This window comes from Fukomys damarensis, unplaced genomic scaffold (assembly GCF_012274545.1).
Source record: "Fukomys damarensis isolate Sample0158 unplaced genomic scaffold, DMR_v1.0_HiC HiC_scaffold_16, whole genome shotgun sequence".
In the NCBI taxonomy this organism is placed as follows: Eukaryota; Metazoa; Chordata; class Mammalia; order Rodentia; family Bathyergidae; genus Fukomys; species Fukomys damarensis.
The window spans coordinates 82,241,467-82,258,984 of record NW_022900928.1 but is presented as its reverse complement, the minus strand read 5'-3'; positions in this window follow the sequence as shown (position 1 = coordinate 82,258,984).

Sequence of the window (17,518 nt, the reverse complement as noted above, 5' to 3'; positions counted from 1 at the left end):
AGCAGGGGTGGGGCAGGGAGCAAGGTCAGGGCCAGAGAAGGGGCCGGGCTGGGTCCGGAGGGTTGCAGGTTGTGGGCAGCTTCCAGGCGGCTGCCGGGTGCTTGAAGCTTTTCGCCACAACCCCAATCCTGAGTTGCAGAGACGTTGAGACTAGGGGAAGGTCTTTCCCACACCTGAAAAGCAGCCCGTGCAGAACTATCGGGCAAGTGTTGTCGAGTCCTTGCGTGCCCCTTGCATAAGGAATAAAGTGGCTTCCCTGGACGCCACTTCAAGAAGCATGTATTAAAGGCATTCCCAACAAGAAGCAAACAACGAAATATTTTAAAACAATTCAGATTTTGAAGGGAGATGTTGAAGTCATAATCTGTCGTGTGAAAAGACAGGACACTGTAGAATTTATTTTACTCAGAGTTTACGTTTCAGAGTTCAGGTGTGAAGAGCTAGCATAAGACGGCAGGAGGAGACCACATAGCATCTTCGGTTTCCACGGGTCTTCTTCTAGCCCTGACTCCCAGCACTTCACTTCCAATTTTTTATTTTGGAAAAGTCTGGATAAAACTCACATTTTAGGAAATGATGAATGTAATTATTCTGCAATAGAATCGTGTCCCAAAGGTGAATATACTTTTTCCAGCAGTCACAAGCCAACTTTTCCTAGGAACAAATTCAGATTTAAACAAAAGAAATTCTAGAGAGGCAAATAATTTTTCAGAGGATCAAGATTTGGAGAACATCTCTGTTGCACTTCAAAGCCAAGTTATGTGTGTACATAACTTGTACAACCAGCCTGACCAAAGACATGTCAGCTCAAAGACATACAGTTTGGTGTGAAGGCCCTTTCTCCACATTAAGCAAATCCTCAAGTAGAAAAGTTAAACAGAAGAGATGCAAAAACAAAAAGAGAGGGAAACCCTGCCAGAATTAGAGAGGATGGACTAGGCCTTTGAACAGTACAGTTCTGAGGACAGGGCTAGGAGTAATCTCAGAAGAAGACAGAGAGAACAGAGCCTCAGAAACAAACTCCAAAGTCAGTATCTCTCCCCATTGCTAATGCCATGGTTACCTGATGCTTGTTAAGACTATTATGAAAACATGGTGGTTTCATTGGAGTGAAGCCTGGCCTATAAGACACATGTAGAAAGTGTCAAATTTGCCCCTTTTAACCTATAGAAGACCATCCCAAAGACACCCACCTCACATCTACTCCCTCACTCTGGTCACATTGCTGAGCAGTAGCAGAACCTGTTAAATATCCAGATGCTCTCAAATTGTTTAAACAATACAAGCATTTTCAGTTTTTTCAAATATTTCTAAAATATTGTTAACATGAGCTATTAAAAAAAAACCTAAATTGGGGTAGGGGTGTAGCTCAGTGGTAGAGAGCTTGCACAAGGCCTTGGGTTTGATCCCCAGCACTGGGGGAAGAAACCCCCACAAAATCCTCCTCAGCTCACTCCTCTAAGTTGTTGCTCCAGCAACTTGGAGAGTGCAGTACCCCCCCCCTTGAGAATCCCAATGGTCCACATCATCAGTGGGAAACAGAAATGTATACAAAGCTGTAACCTGGAGAATAAAAGTGACTATCATTTGGAACAGTACAGAGGAGTCCCAGAGAGATGTAATTGAATCAAGCTAACCGCATTTTTTGCTTCACTTTGTATATTCAGTAGGTTTTTAGACCAGTCAGTTATTCACATAACTTATTATTGAGGACACTGTGCCAGTCCTTTAAACATAATATATCTGAAATTTTGGAGGACATCTGACAAAGACTGTCTTAAAAACTGTTATGGCTTGTACCTAGATGTCCCCTCCAAAGCCTCATGGGATCATACTGGGAGTTTTCAGAGGTGGCTGGATCTAGGGTGTTTGATGCTGGGATTAAGGGGTACCCCACCTTGAGTACAAGTGCTACCCACATTGAAGGCCTGTTGTCTGGAAAGATATAGAAAGAGGGTCGCTGCCATTGCTTACTGCTGCTGCTGCTGCTGCTTCTCCTCCTGCCTACTCTGCAATGCCCCTCGGCTATGCCACCCAGCCTTGGAGCCAGCTGATTATGGACTAAAGCCTCTACAAACCGTGAGCTGAAAAAAACCTTTCTTCTCTCAACTCAGGTGTCATGTATTTTGTCTGTGCAAAGCAAAAACTAAGACAAAGACTAAGGTACAAAATATGACTTCTATAATATCACAGGAATGCAGGTCATGATGTGATGTCCCCCTGTAGACAGACCTCAAGCCAGTTCTGACACCCACCCTCACCAGCTCCTGTGCACAGGGGAGCAAAGTCCATTACGGTGTCAAGTTGCCAGTGGTCTCCAGCAAAGAAATTAAGAACGTGGGGGAATTTCTAGGAATAAACAAGAGCCACTTCATCCCTAGACAAACTGCAAAGAGACAACCCTAGGAAGCAGATTTTGGCCTTGGGAGAAAAAAAGGGAAGACATATCTAAATTAAGAGAGAAAAGCTTTGGAGCTCAAAAGATGTAGCAGTGGGGCCAGAAGGGGCCTGTCTACATCTGGTAGGGATACTCTAAACTTCATTTATGGTCCTGATAGTTTGAAAATATCATTTTTTAGCCTCAATTTTTTCCAGTCACAAACAACTATATTATTTTTTATTCATTAAGTTTATTGGTACATTTTAGATATACAATGCAATGACATTCATCATTGGGAATTTGTACCTTTACATGATGTATCTTGCTTCTTTTTTTTCCCCTCAATTCCTCTGCTCTCCCTTCAACCCTTCTACCCCTCCCTATTTACAAAGACTGTTTCCATTTTTCTCCTTTCCTTTCCCCTCTTCCTCCCCCTCCCCTTCTCCCTTCCCTTTTGGACCTTTTAATAGATAATGTGAAATATGTAGCCTCAATTTTAATTCAACACTGTCTTATTCAGAAATCAACAACAAATTTTTAATGACCACCTTCTCCCTTTGAAATTCATTCTAGCTGAGAAGAAAACAAATTAATACAATGAATAAGTAAACTAAAGAGTATATGCAAAGGTAATAAACTCCATAGAAAAAATAAGAAAGGGAAGGAGGCCTGGGAGAGTGGTGGAAGGGGCATGCAGAGAGCAGGCCTCCCAGAGGAGAGGTTAACTGAACAAAGATTGGGAAGTGACAGGCTTAGCCAAGCATGCTATTATCTGGAGGAAAGGCTGCCCAAGCAGAAAGAACAGATAGTACAAAGGCACTCAGCAGAAAAGGACAGTACGGGAGAAAGGTGAAGGCAAGAAGGCAACGGATAGGGAAAGAAACTCAAGGGTCTTTAAGAGCAAGGCTTTGATTTTGAATGACTCCTGTACCTAAGGGCAGGGAAGGAAAGAAAAACAAGAGGCAAAGGTTTCACCCTTGCAGGGTCTTCTCCCGGTAGTTTAAATACCTACTACTAGGGCCCCACCACTTCATGTTCCACTCCCAGTAACACCTCCCAGAAAGCCAAGCCTTCAGAGTGGGGTGTCGTGAACCCCAAGAAAGAAAATAACCCAGAAAGAAGCAGTGGTTGTGCTAATGCTGTTGGCAGGCTTTTGGGCGAAACTGAAGATCCAAATTAAAGCCCCATGTGAGAAATGATGTTGTCTCAGGTAAGAATAGCAATGTAGGTGGGAGCAGTGTTGGATTTCTGGAAATATTTGGAAAGCAAAGATAAGAGGACTGTTGTACCTCATGCACTGTTTGTGGAGTGAGAGAAAAAAGAGGACTCAAGAATGACTCCAACTCTGCAAAAGCTAGAGTTGCCATATTCTAAGATGCAGAAGGCTTGTAAGGGGAATGCATATGTAGGAGAACATATCTGAAAGTGAACTCGGGCTTGGTGCAGTGGAGATAGGGATGAGATGTCAAAGTGGAGACACATCATGCAGGCTGCTGAATTTGCAAAATTGATGTTCAGGAAACTCGGATAGAGATATCAATAAGACGATAGAGGGATGGTAATATAAAGATAATACCCTTAGTGCAATCACCAATGAGCTAAGTGTGGCAGAGAGTGAGAGTTGAGAATGCTGGTTATGTTATTCATGGAAGCATGTTAATCTCACTAACACCTGTCAACTATCAATAAGAGCCTCAAATATATCCAGATGGTCAAGAAGGAATAAGACAGAGCCAAAGTCTATACTAGGCTTTGCTGTTGTGTGTGTGTTTAAACCAAACAACCAAATTGTTCTCTCTTATTGGATGATACCCAATGGGTGCTAAGAAATGCCTACAAACATTGATCATGGCCCTTTGTTGTGCCCCGCTTCTATACACATGCACACACAGACACACACACACACACACACACACACACACTCACACCATGCCTTTGCCAGTTATTTATGCAGGACTATTACCAGCAAGGGAAGAAGAGTATCCTCACTCTTCCATGGGCTCTCCTCTCTTTTCCTTCTCCCAAATTCAGGTACAGAATTAAATTTGCTTTTATTTTGCTCATATTTGTGAAAGGCATTTTTGATCAGGGAATAAAAACCCACTAAAGATTAAGCTTTAACTAGACAAATTATCATTAAAGATTTTGAAGACAATAGCCTAAACATAGGCATCATGTAGATACACTACAACATCTCTCGTTGAGTTCTTTTGGTTATTGTCACATTTTTTACCATTGCACAAAATTTTCTTCCCCGCAAAAAATGACTTACAGATGAAATACAGTAATCCAAGAAATGTGTTAAACCCTAGTTATCTAGCTGGGGTTTGTTTGTTGATTGGATATATAACTCATTCATCATTGTCTGAAACAGGATGATCTGGGAGGAAAGGGAAGATGGACAATAAGAAAGTTTAAACCTCCTTAGTACAGGATGAGGACACTGTGATTTATGTTCTGAAGACAAAGATAATCTGAAGGTTTGTGACACTTCAAGGCAGAGGCTGGGTCACTAACCTCATTGTGTCCAGTATGGAGCCAGACACAGGAAGGTCCTCTGAGTCCCAATCTTCCAGTGTTGCCCAAGGTTACATCCAAAGATGATCACAAACCCACAGTGCCAGCTCTGCAAAGGAAAGGGCTCAATCCTAGGAGAGGATTCACCCTGGCAAGTGAACCTAAGTTACTCTGGGAGTGAGAGCAAGAAGAGAGACCCAAGGGTACTGAATGTTGATGTGTTTTAGGGAGGGACATGTCCTAGAACTTCCACACTGATGTCTAGGACCAAGAGGGGAAAATGGGACCGGAACCAACAGTTTCCTCAGCATGATTCTAGAGCTGCTCTTGTCCTGTGGTGCGTATGTTATATTTTAAACCACGTTTTCTGCTTCTAAAAATTAGTAGTACAAATACTTGTAATGACAAACCTACTAAAGCTACACAACTTTTTTCAAATGCTTGTGATATAACAAAGAATTATAGGACAAAAACCTAGAAAGGAATAAAGAGACACAGAGACATCCTGGCAGTTTTTCCATGAAAAGCATCTACATATCTAGGGAGAGCTTCGAGATGCCCAGGAGAGCTTTTCATTTGATACCATGGAGCCTAATTTAATAATGTTCTTTTGTTGGAATTCTCAGAAGCTACACCTCAGAAAAAAGTAAGCTAGGTATAGTCCAGTCACTGAATGGAAGACTGTTTCAAATCATTTTAGTCCTCATAATTGGAGCAAGGTGCTTGCTAATGTCCTTAGCATTTACACAGATAGATGTCAACCCTCTTCTGAAGAAGACAACATCATTTTAGGCTTGGCAAATTTATGCAGTACTTTCCATATATAATGTTTGACAAAAGTAAATGGTGTGATGGATAACTGACTGTGTCGGTTTGAGTGAGAAATGCCCCACTAAATTAGGTCATCATAGTTTAGAGTGTGGCTAATAGGATTTACTGAAGCTGGAAGACCCACATTAGGTTGGTTTGCCACCTGAGCAGAATAAAAGGGAAATGAAGAAGGAAAGCTCTCCTCTGTTTCTTCAGAGAAGCTCCACCCTTTGCCTTCACCTTGGACATTGTCTCCTGGCTTCCAGCACAGGCCCTTCAGCTTCCTGACACAGATGTGAGTATGGGACACTACTGTGAGGCCCAAGCCTCCAACTGGATCTTTCAGCTCTCTAGCTCACAGACAGACTTTTTGCATCCTCCACACTTGACTCTGAGTGGCCATCATAAGCCAATCTTGTAAATTCTTATATATTTGTGTATCTTTCATTAAATCTGTTTCTAGTAAGCACTGACTGATGCAGATGGAGGAAAAAAGGATAACTTAATTAAAACTCAAGAATGATAGATAATAGAAGTAGTTATACAGGATTCAGGTAATATATTTTCTTTTCTTTTTTTAAATTGAGTTTATTGGCAGGTAATATATTTTCAAAACTTCTGACAAAATAACTATGGTTAAGGGGAAAAGAAAGAAGGGAAAGGAAAAAATATGAGAAAAGGAAAAACAAAAATAGTGTTTGTAAATAGGGAGGAATGGAGGGGTTGAAGGGAGAACAGAGGAATGGGGAAAAAAATAAGAACCAAGATACATCATATAAAGGTACAAATTCCCAATGGTGAATATCACCATACTGTATACCTAAAATGTACTGATAATGAATAAAAAAAGTATACTTAATAAACATATTCAAAGAGAAAAGAGATAAGGTGGATAATTTTGGCAGAGAAGCAAAAATTATTAAAATTATTAAAAAACTATAACTTTCACTCTAGAATTAAAGTTCTAGTACTCAAAAATATCATTATAATTAATAATTTCATGAAAGTTTTGAGTAACAGATTGGACACAGCTAAAGAATTATATCGTAGAGTAAAAAGCAAGAAGAAAGTTTCCAAAATTAAGATCAGAGGAAAAAAGAAAGAACCACAGAACATAGGAAGAGACAAATGGAATATAAACAAAAGGGCCATAAAACTACAGTCTTCAAGATACCCTAAATTAAAAAGCAGAAGTTGATGGACAAGATTTTGAATATGATAGTTATGGTCTATTTATAAGACAATCATAAAAAGCAAAGGCATTGACAAAAATAATTTTAAAAATAGAAAAAGATATAACATGTAAATGCTAATCATGAAGTTGTTATAGCTCTATTAATACCAGAAAAATGAGATGTTAAGGCAAGAAGCACAATCTGAGATAAAGAGAAACATCCTATGATGATAAAATTTTGAATTCACCTGAATATATAGGGAATCTTAAAGGATATATTAAAAAACTAAAAGAAAACAAATTTCCAGGGGGCGCTGAGTGATTGGCTACAACGCACACCATTCGGGTGAGTTTGACATCATCTCTGGCTTGGACTCAGAGCCTCTCTCTCCTGCGTGGCCTCCTCTGGAGCCTCGCTGTTTCCAGCAGGCACCACTGATTGGCTCAGACACAGTGGTAGGAGGGTAGCCGCGTGGGCGCTGCTGAGCCCCCCCACCATTAGATCCCCTGACTGAGCCAGTCCTAGGACGAACTCTGCAGAGGTGTGGCAGGCTATAAAGGGTGGTGATTGATCCTATTATGTTTCTGATTGTATCAATAGGGATAAAGGATAGGGATTGATTTGATGAGTTGTTTGCTCAATTATGAAAATAAGAATGTCTATAAGTCATTAGAGAATCAAAGGCTGGGACACAACGATATCAGGAAGATTTAATGACCCAGAGATTGAATCAAGGTCAACCCAGCAGCAAAAATAAAAATGAGAAAACACTTCTGCGATCACCCGGCGGCGTGCGCGCGAGCTCCCGGCCTGCGCGGGAGCTCCCGGCCTGCGCGACAACAGACCCAGGAAGGGCCCAAGGACCCCAGAGGGGGTTTTTTTCAGCTGCCTGCCTACCTGCCTGTCTGCGATCACCCGGCGGCGTGCGCGTGAGCTCCCGGCCTGCGCGACAACAGACCCAGGAAGGAAGGTAGCCGCGCGGGCGCCCTTGAAACACCCACACGACCCCCCCCCCCGTTCTCAAAACTCCTGATCGGGCCAGTCCTTAGACCAACTCTGCAGAGGCATAGGTTCCCATGAAGGGTAGTTTTCTGAGCTCCGAACTTTGATCATCTTTAAAGAAAGGGCAGGGGAAACCTGTAATAGAACGGAGTGGAGTTCAACCCTGAGGGTAAGGAAACTAAAGTTAGGCTTTGTAGATTGTGTTCAGTCTCAGTCGTGAGGAACAGCCATTGGCTAGCTATAACCAGGGGATTGGGTTCCGCATATGACTGTGCATGTGGTATAATATGAGATCAGAGATAGCCTGAAAGAGGACCTTCAAATTCTTTTTCTTTCCCTCTCTCTTGTCTCTTTTTTCCTCTTTCCACCCTAAAATTTCTTTCTTTTTTCTGTCCTGTCTCTCCAACTCAGTCTCTTGCTCCACCATAGTGTCCCTCATCTCCCTTTTTATTCCAGTTCCTGAAGAACTCAGACTTCTTTTTTTATTTTTTGTTTTTAGGACGGGTTTCTCTTTATGTTCTTTTCTCCAGTCATTTTACCTCACTCATGGCTCTGTACCTTCAAGGGAAGGCAAGCGCCTGTTACTGTTAAGGGGATATATTCCTGTCCTTATTCCTGCACTCTCTCTATCCCCCCTGAACTTAATAGCTTTGTAAAGATAGTAAGGTAATTCTACAACCTCTGGATTCACTTCAAACCTGCTCTAATTCTTTCACTTATCTAATCCTCTTGTTCTAAGTCGAACCCCCCATCCTAAATGGTAAAGATGCCATATTGAAAAGAATATTCACTGCAAACATACTATGAGCTGCTTCTTGAAATTAATCTAATTCACATGAGTTAAAGGTGATACATTAATGACTACCATAAGTGGTCAGTTGGCAAGCTGTGCCTGATCCTATTGGGCTGCTGAATGTATCAATTGGGACAAAGAGTGGTGATTGATTTAAAGAGTTGTTTTCTCTGATATTATGAAAACGAGAATGTCTATGAGTCATTAGAAACTCAAAAGCTAAAACGCAACTATATTAGGAAGATTTAAGTAATACCCAGAAATTAAAGAAGGACAACCCAACAATAAAAATAAAAATGAGAAAACACTTAAGCAAGACACAAAAACAAATATCCAGTTCACCAATAGCAAATAGTAGGACAAATGAGGATGAAAAGTCTGATAGTGAACCAACAGGACTCCCTGGACCCATAGCACAGGAGGTAACAAAATTGATCAATCAGGCTCTAGAAAAATTCAAATCAGAAATAATTTCCCAGCTAGCCAGAGAGATGATGAGCAAAATAGAAGTCATGATTCGAGACTCTAGAGCAGAAACTGAGAAAAAAATAGATGAGCTCAAGACTGTGATAGAAGCCATGAAGACTCAGCATAAGAAAGACATGGAAACAATGAATGCCCAACAGAGGAAAGAAATGGAATCCATAAAACAGATTCAAACAGATATCCAGGAGATTAAAAACTCTATTGAAAGTGTACGAAACAGAATAAAAGATTGCGAAGATAGAATTTCAGATATAGAAGATAGGATAGCAGTCAGTGACCGTGAAAAAAGAGGTCTATTAAAAACAGTAAGGGATCATGAGAAATCAATCCAACAACTCCTAGACGATACAAAGAAAAATAACATAAGACTGATAGGAATTCATGAAAAAACAGGAGAAAACACAAATGATATAAAAAAGCTCTTCACAGAATTAATGACAGAAAACTTCCCAAACAGAAGGGAAGAATTAGACATACAGATAAGTGAGGCATATAGAACCCCAACTAGCCACGATCAAAAAAAATCTACACCTAGACATATAATAATCAAGATTCCAGAAATCCAACAGAAAAACAAAATACTACAAGCAGTAAGAGAAAAGAAACAAATCACATGCAAAGGGAAGCCCATTAGAATCACAGCAGACTTTTCAACACAAACCCTTAGGTCAAGGAGAGCCTGGAGTGAGGTATTCCAAGTCCTAAAAGAAAAGAATCTCCAACCTAGACTTTTGTATCCTGCAAAACTCTCTTTCAAAATAGATGGGGAAATAAAATACTTCCACGACAAAGAGCACCTGAGAAATTTCATGAACACCAAACCAGCACTGCAAGGAATTCTAAACAATATCCTAGAAAAGGACAACGAAATTCACAATAACATGAGGCCCAACAGACCAAATCAAATAGGCAAGGCAAGAAACTAAAAGGAGATGGGAGAAAAAGTAAAAAGAGTCAACAAATGGACAAAAACATGACAAGAATAAGTCAAAATATATCAGTTGTAACCATCAATGTTAATGGCCTCAATTCACCAATCAAGAGAAACAGATTGGCAGAATGGATTAAGAAGCAAAATCCAACAATATGTTGTATACAAGAAACACACCTAGTGCAAAAGGAAGTCCATAGACTGAAAGTGAAAGGATGGAAAACAATTCTCCATGCGTCAGGAGTCCAGAAAAAAGCAGGGGTAGCAATCTTATTCTCAGATAAAGTAAATTTCAAACCAAAACTCATTAAGAGAGACAAAGAAGGACACTACATCCTTGTAAAGGGAACAATTCAAGAGGAAGAGCTGACAATCATAAACATATATGCACCAAATATAAATGCCCCCAACTATATAAAACAAATATTAAGTAACATGAAAAACCAAATAAGCACTAATACAATTGTAGTGGGGGATTTAAATACCCCACTATCACAAATTGACAGATCTACTAGGCAGAAAATCAACAATGAAATAATAGAACTGAACCAAGCTTTGGAACACATGGACTTAATAGATGTTTATAGAGTATTCCACCCCCAAAAACCAGAATATACATTCTTTTCGGCTGCACATGGATCATTCTCCAAAATAGACCACATACTGGCTCACAAAACAGGTCTAAATAAATGCAAAAAAATTGAAGTCATCCCCTGTTTATTATCAGATCATAGTGCAATCAAACTAGACATCAATAGCACAAGAAACTATAGAAACTTCACAAGCACATGGAAACTGAACAACACTCTCCTAAACAATCAATGGATTACAGAGGAAATTAAAGAAGAAATTAGACAGTTTTTACAAATAAATGAGAATGCCAATACAACATACAGGAATCTTTGGGACACAATGAAAGCAGTTCTACGTGGAAAATTCATAACATTGAATGCCCACACTAGGAAAACAGAGCGGGCTCAAATAAACAACTTAACGATGAAACTTAGACTCCTAGAAAAACAAGAGCAAGAAAAACCCAAAGCTCGAACAAGAGAGGAAATTATAAAGATCCGAGCAGAAATCAATGCAATTGAAATTAAGAAAACGATACAAAAAATAAATGAAACAAAGAGCTGGTTTTTTGAAAGAATAAATAAAATTGACAAACCCTTAGCTAATCTTATCAAAAAAAGGAAAGAAAAGGCTCAGATCCATGCAATTAGGAATGAAAAAGGCGAAGTCACAACAGATCCGAAAGAAATCCAGAGGATCATGAACACCTACTTTGAGAACCTGTACTCTAATAAAATGGAAAACACAGAAGAAATGGACAGATTTCTAGATACTTATGAATTACCAAAGTTGAACGAAGAAGATAAAAACATTTTAAACACCCCAATCACAATCAGTGAAATTGAAAATGTAATTAAAAACTTACCAACAAAGAAAAGCCCAGGCCCTGATGGATTCACTGCTGAATTTTACAAGACATTTAGAGAAGAACTACTACCATTACTCTTCAAACTTTTCAATGAAATTGAAAGAGAAGCTATACTTCCAAATTCATTCCTGGAAGCAAGTATCACTCTGATTCCCAAACCAGAGAAAGATACAACCAAAAAGGAGAACTACAGACCAATCTCCTTAATGAATATAGATGCAAAAATCCTTAATAAGATACTAGCAAACAGAATACAGAGGATTATTAAGAAGATCATCCATCATGACCAAGTCGGATTTATTCCAGAGATGCAAGGGTGGTTCAACATACGAAAGTCAGTGAATGTAATACATTATATTAACAAAGTCAAGGACAAAAACCATATGATCCTCTCAATAGATGCAGAAAAAGCATTTGATAAAATTCAACACCCATTCATGATAAAAACCCTGCAAAAAATTGGAATAGATGGTCTATACCTCAATTTAATAAAGGCTATTTATGAAAAACCATCAGCCAACATCATATTGAATGGCCAAAAACTGAAAACCTTCATGTTAAAATCAGGAACAAGACAAGGATGCCCACTATCGCCACTTCTCTTCAATATAGTTCTGGAAACATTAGCCACAGCAATTAGACAAGAGAAAGAAATTAAAGCAATAAAGATAGGAAAGGAAGAAGTTAAACTATCATTATTTGCTGATGATATGATACTCTACATTGAAGATCCAAAAAACTCCACCAAAAAACTTCTAGACTTAATTGACAGATTCAGTAAAGTATCTGGATACAAGGTGAATACCCAAAAATCAATAGCCTTTCTATACACAAATAACAGACAGACAGAAAGAGAAATAAGGGAAAAAATTCCTTTTACAATAGCATCCAAAAAAATGAAGTATCTAGGAATCAATCTAACAAAAGAAACAAAAGATCTCTACACTGAAAACTACAGCACTCTGAAAAAAGAAATCGAAGAGGATATAAAAAAATGGAAAGATATCCCCTGCTCCTGGGTAGGAAGAATCAACATAGTGAAAATGGCCATACTACCGAAACTGCTATATACATTCAATGCAATGCCAATTGAAATTCCAACACTATATTTCACAGAACTAGAAAAAAGAATCCAAAAATTCATTTGGAACCACAAGAGACCTAGAATAGCAAAAGCCATTATAGGCAACAGTCACATGGCACCAGGTGTAACAATTCCCAATTTGAAACTATACTACAAAGCCACTGTGATAAAATCAGCATGGTACTGGCAAAGAAATAGGCCTGAGGATCAATGGAACAGACTGGAAGACACAAAAACAAATGCAGATGTACTCAGCTACCTCATCTTCGACAAAGGAGCTCACCATCCTCAGTGGAGGAAAGATAGCCTCTTTAATAAATGGTGTTGGAAAAACTGGATATCAACCTGTCACAGATTAAAATTAGACCCTTATCTTTCGCCATGCACTAAATTAAAATCCAAATGGATTAAAGATCTAAATATTAAAACAGAAACATTAAACTTGCTGGAAAGTAAGTTAGGCAGAACTCTGGAAGACATTGGTATAGGAAAAGACTTTATGAACAAATCCTCAGTAGCACGGGAACTAGCAGAAAGAATCAACAACTGGGATCTCATCTTACTAAAAAGCTTCTGTACTTCAAAAGAAACCATTAGCAGAACTAAGAGACAATCTACAATGTGGGAAAAAATTTTTACCAGCTGTACCTCAGACAAAGGACTATTATCAAGGATATATAAAGAACTCAAAACAATCAGTCCCCCCAAATATAAAGACCCGATCCAAAAATGGGCATCCGAAATGAACAGACATTTCTCATACAAAGAAGTGAAAGCAGCAAGAAAATATATGAAAAAATGTTCCACATCACTGGTCATTCGAGAGATGCAGATGAAAACAACACTGAGATTCCACCTCACCCCACAAAGAATGGCTGCTATCAAGAAATCACACAATAACAAATGTTGGCGGGGTTGTGGGGAGAAAGGAACCCTCCTCCATTGTTGGTGGGAGTGCAGACTAGTGCAACCACTATGGAAATCAATATGGAGATACCTCAAAGAGCTTGGACTGGAGGTTCCATTTGACCCAGCCATCCCTCTGTTGGGTATCTTTCCAAGAGAACTAAAAGAATCATATCACAGAGAAGTATGTGCACCCATGTTTATAGCGGCACAGTTTGTAATAGCTAAATCTTGGAAACAACCTATTTGCCCATCCGTTGGAAACTGGATAAAGAAGTTGTGGTTTTTCTATAAAATGGAATATTACTCAGCCATAAAGAGCGAGAGAATAGATTCATTCATAGGAAAATGGATACATATTGAAGATATACTCCTAAGTGAAATAAATAAGTCCCACATGTGTAAATACCAAATAGTTTCCCTGGTGTGAATATTCTGCAACAATGCATAAGATTCTAATAAGATTACTGACATTTAGAAATGGGAGGAAAGGAGCTAAAGGTGTAGGGAAGGTGTGATACGTAGGGGAAGAACAAAAAGGGAAAAGAAAAAAATGTGAGAGAATGAAAAGATGAAAATAAAGTGTTTGTAGATGGGGAGGGGAGGAGGGGGTGAAGGGAGGGCAGAGGTAAGGGGAAAAAAATGAGAATCAAGACTTGCCATGTAAAGGTACATGATCCCAACAATGAATGTAACTGTACTGTATCCCTAAATGTACCAATAAACTCAATAAAAAAAAATGAGAAAACACTTAAGCAAGCCACAAAGACAGACTTCCAGTCCACCAATAGCAAACAGTAGGGCAAAGGAGGATAAAAAATCAGATAGTGAACCTTCAGGACACTCAGAACTCACAGCACGTGAAGTAAAAAACTGATCAATCAAGCTCTAGAAAAATTCAAAACAGAAATTATTTACCAGTTAACCATAGAGATGGTGAGCAAAATGAAAGACATGATTCGAGAATCCAGAACAGAAACTGACAAAAAAATAGGTGAGCTTAGGAACATAATAGAAGCCATGAAGGCCCAGCATAAGAAAGAAATGGAAACAATGAACACCCAACATAGGAAAGAAATGGAATCCATTAAACAGATTCAAACAGATATCCAGGAGATTAAAAACTCTATTGAAAGCATACGTAACAGAATAAAAGATTGCGAGGATAGGATCTCAGATATAGAAGATAGGATTGCAGACAGTGATCATGAAAAGAGAGGTCACATAAAAACAGTCAGGGAGCATGAGAAATCGATCCAACAACTCCTAGATGATGCAAAGAAGAATAACATAAAACTGATAGGAATCCATGAAGTACCAGGAGAAAATGCAAATGATTTTAAAAAGCTGTTCAAAGAATTAATGACTGAAAACTTCCCAAACAGAGAGGAAGAATTAGACATACAGATAAGCGAGGCATATAGGACACCAACTAGCCATGATAAAAAAAAAAATCTACACCTAGACGTATAATAATCAAGATCCGAGAAACCCAACAGAAGAACAAAATGCTACAAGTAGTAACAGAAAAGAAACAAATCACCTGCAAAGGAAAGCCCATCAGAATCACAGCAGACTTTTCAACACAAACCCTCAGGTCAAGGAGAGCCTGGAGTGAGGTATTTCAAGTCCTAAAAGAAAATAACCTACAACCAAGACTGATGTATCCTGCAAAACTCTCTTTCAAAATGGATGGAGAAATAAGATACTTCCACGACAAAGAACACTTGAGAAACTTCATGAATACTAAACCAGCACTACTAAGAATTTTAAACAATATTCTAGAAAAAGACAATGAAGATCACAACACCAGGAGGTCCAACAGAGCAAATCAAATAGCCAAGGCTAGAAACTAAAAAGAGAACACAAAAAATAAAGAGTCAACAAAAGGACAATAACATGACAATAGTAAGTCAGTACATATCAGTTATAACTATCAATGTCAATGGCCTCAATTCACCAATCAAGAGAAATAGATTGGCAGAATCAATTAAGAAGCAAAATCCAACAATATGTTGTACACAAGAAACATACCTAGTGCAAAAAGAAGCCCATAGACTGAAAGTGAAAGGATGGAAAACAATTCTCCATGCAAGAGGAGCACAGAAAAAAGCAGGGGTAGCAATCTTATTTGCAGACAAAGCAAATTTCAAGCCAAAACTCATTAAGAGAGACAAAGAAGGCCACTACATCCTTGTAAAGGGAACAATTCAAGAGGAAGAAATGACAATCATAAACATATATGCACCAAATATAAATGCCCCCAACTATATAAAACAAATGTTAAGTAACATGAAAAACCAAATAACCACTAATACAATTGTAGTGGGGGATCTGAATACCCCACTATCAAAAATAGAGAGATCATCTAGGTAAAAAAATCAACAATGAAATACTAGAACTGAACCAAGCTCTTGAACGCATGGACTTATTAGATGTCTATAGAGTATTTCACCCCACAAAATCAGAATATACATTCTTTTCAGCTGCACATGGGTCATTTTCCAAGATAGATCACATACTAGCTCACAAAACAGGTTTGAATAAATGCAAAAGAATTGAAGTTATTCCCTGTATATTATCAGATCACAGTGCAATAAAGCTGGACATCAATAACATAAGAAACCGTAGGAACTTCACAAACACATGGAAATTGAACAACACTCTCCTGAACAATCAATAGATCACAGAGGAAATCAAAGAAGAAATCAGACAGTTTTCACAAGCCATTGCAACATACAGGAATCTATGGGACACAATGAAAGCAGTTCTACATGGAAAATTCATAGCACTGAATGCCCACATTAGGAAAATAGAGCAAGTTCAAATAACTTAATGATGACTCTTAGACTCCTAGAAAAACAAGAGCAAGAAAAACACAAAGCTCAAACAAGAGAGGAAATTATAAAGATTAGAACAGAAATCAATGCAGTGGAAACTAAGAAAATGATACAAAAAATAAATGAATCGAACAGTTGGTTTTTTGAAAGAATAAATAAAATTGATAAACCCTTAGTAAACCTTATCAAAAAAAGGAAAGAAAAGCCTCAGATCCATGCAATCAGGAATGAAAAAAGGTGAAGTCACAAAAGATCCCACATAAATCCAGAGGATCATCAATACATACTATGAGAACCTGTACTCTAATAAAATGGAAAACACAGAAGAAATGGACAGATTTAGAGATACCTATGAATTACCAAAGTTAAATGAAGAAGATAAAAACATTTTAAACACTCCAATCACAATCAGTGAAATTGAAAATGTAATTAAAAACTTACCAACAAAGAAAAGCCCAGGTTCTGATGGATTCACTGCTGAATTTTACAAGACATTTAGAGAAGACCTATTGCCATTACTCTTCAGACTTTTCAATGAAATTGAAAGAGAAGTAATACTTCCAAATTCATTCCTGGAAGTAAATATCACTTTGATTCCCAAACCTGGGAAAGATGTAACAAAAAAAGAGAACTACAGGCCAATCTTCTTAATGAATATAGATGCAAAAATCCTTAATAAGATACTAGCAAACAGAATACAGAGGATCATCAAGAAGATCATTCATCCTAACCTGGGATTTATTCCAGGGATGCAAGTATGGTTTAACATACATAAATCAATTAATGTAATACACTATATTAACAAAGTCAAGGACAAGAACCACATGATCCTCTCAATAAATGCAGAAAAAGCACTTGACAAAATTCAACACCCATTCATGATAAAAACCCTGCAAAAAATTGGAATAGATGGTCTATATCTCAACTTAATAAAGGCTATCTATGGCCTCTTTAATAAATGGTGTTGGAAAAACTGGATGTCAACCTGCCACAGATTAAAATTAGACCCTTATCTTTTGCCATGCACTAAATTAAAATCCAAATGGATTAAAGATCTAAATATTAAAACAGAAACATTAAACTTGCTGGAAGGTAAGTTAGGCAGAACTCTGGAAGACATTGGCATAGGAAAAGACTTTATGAACAAATCCTC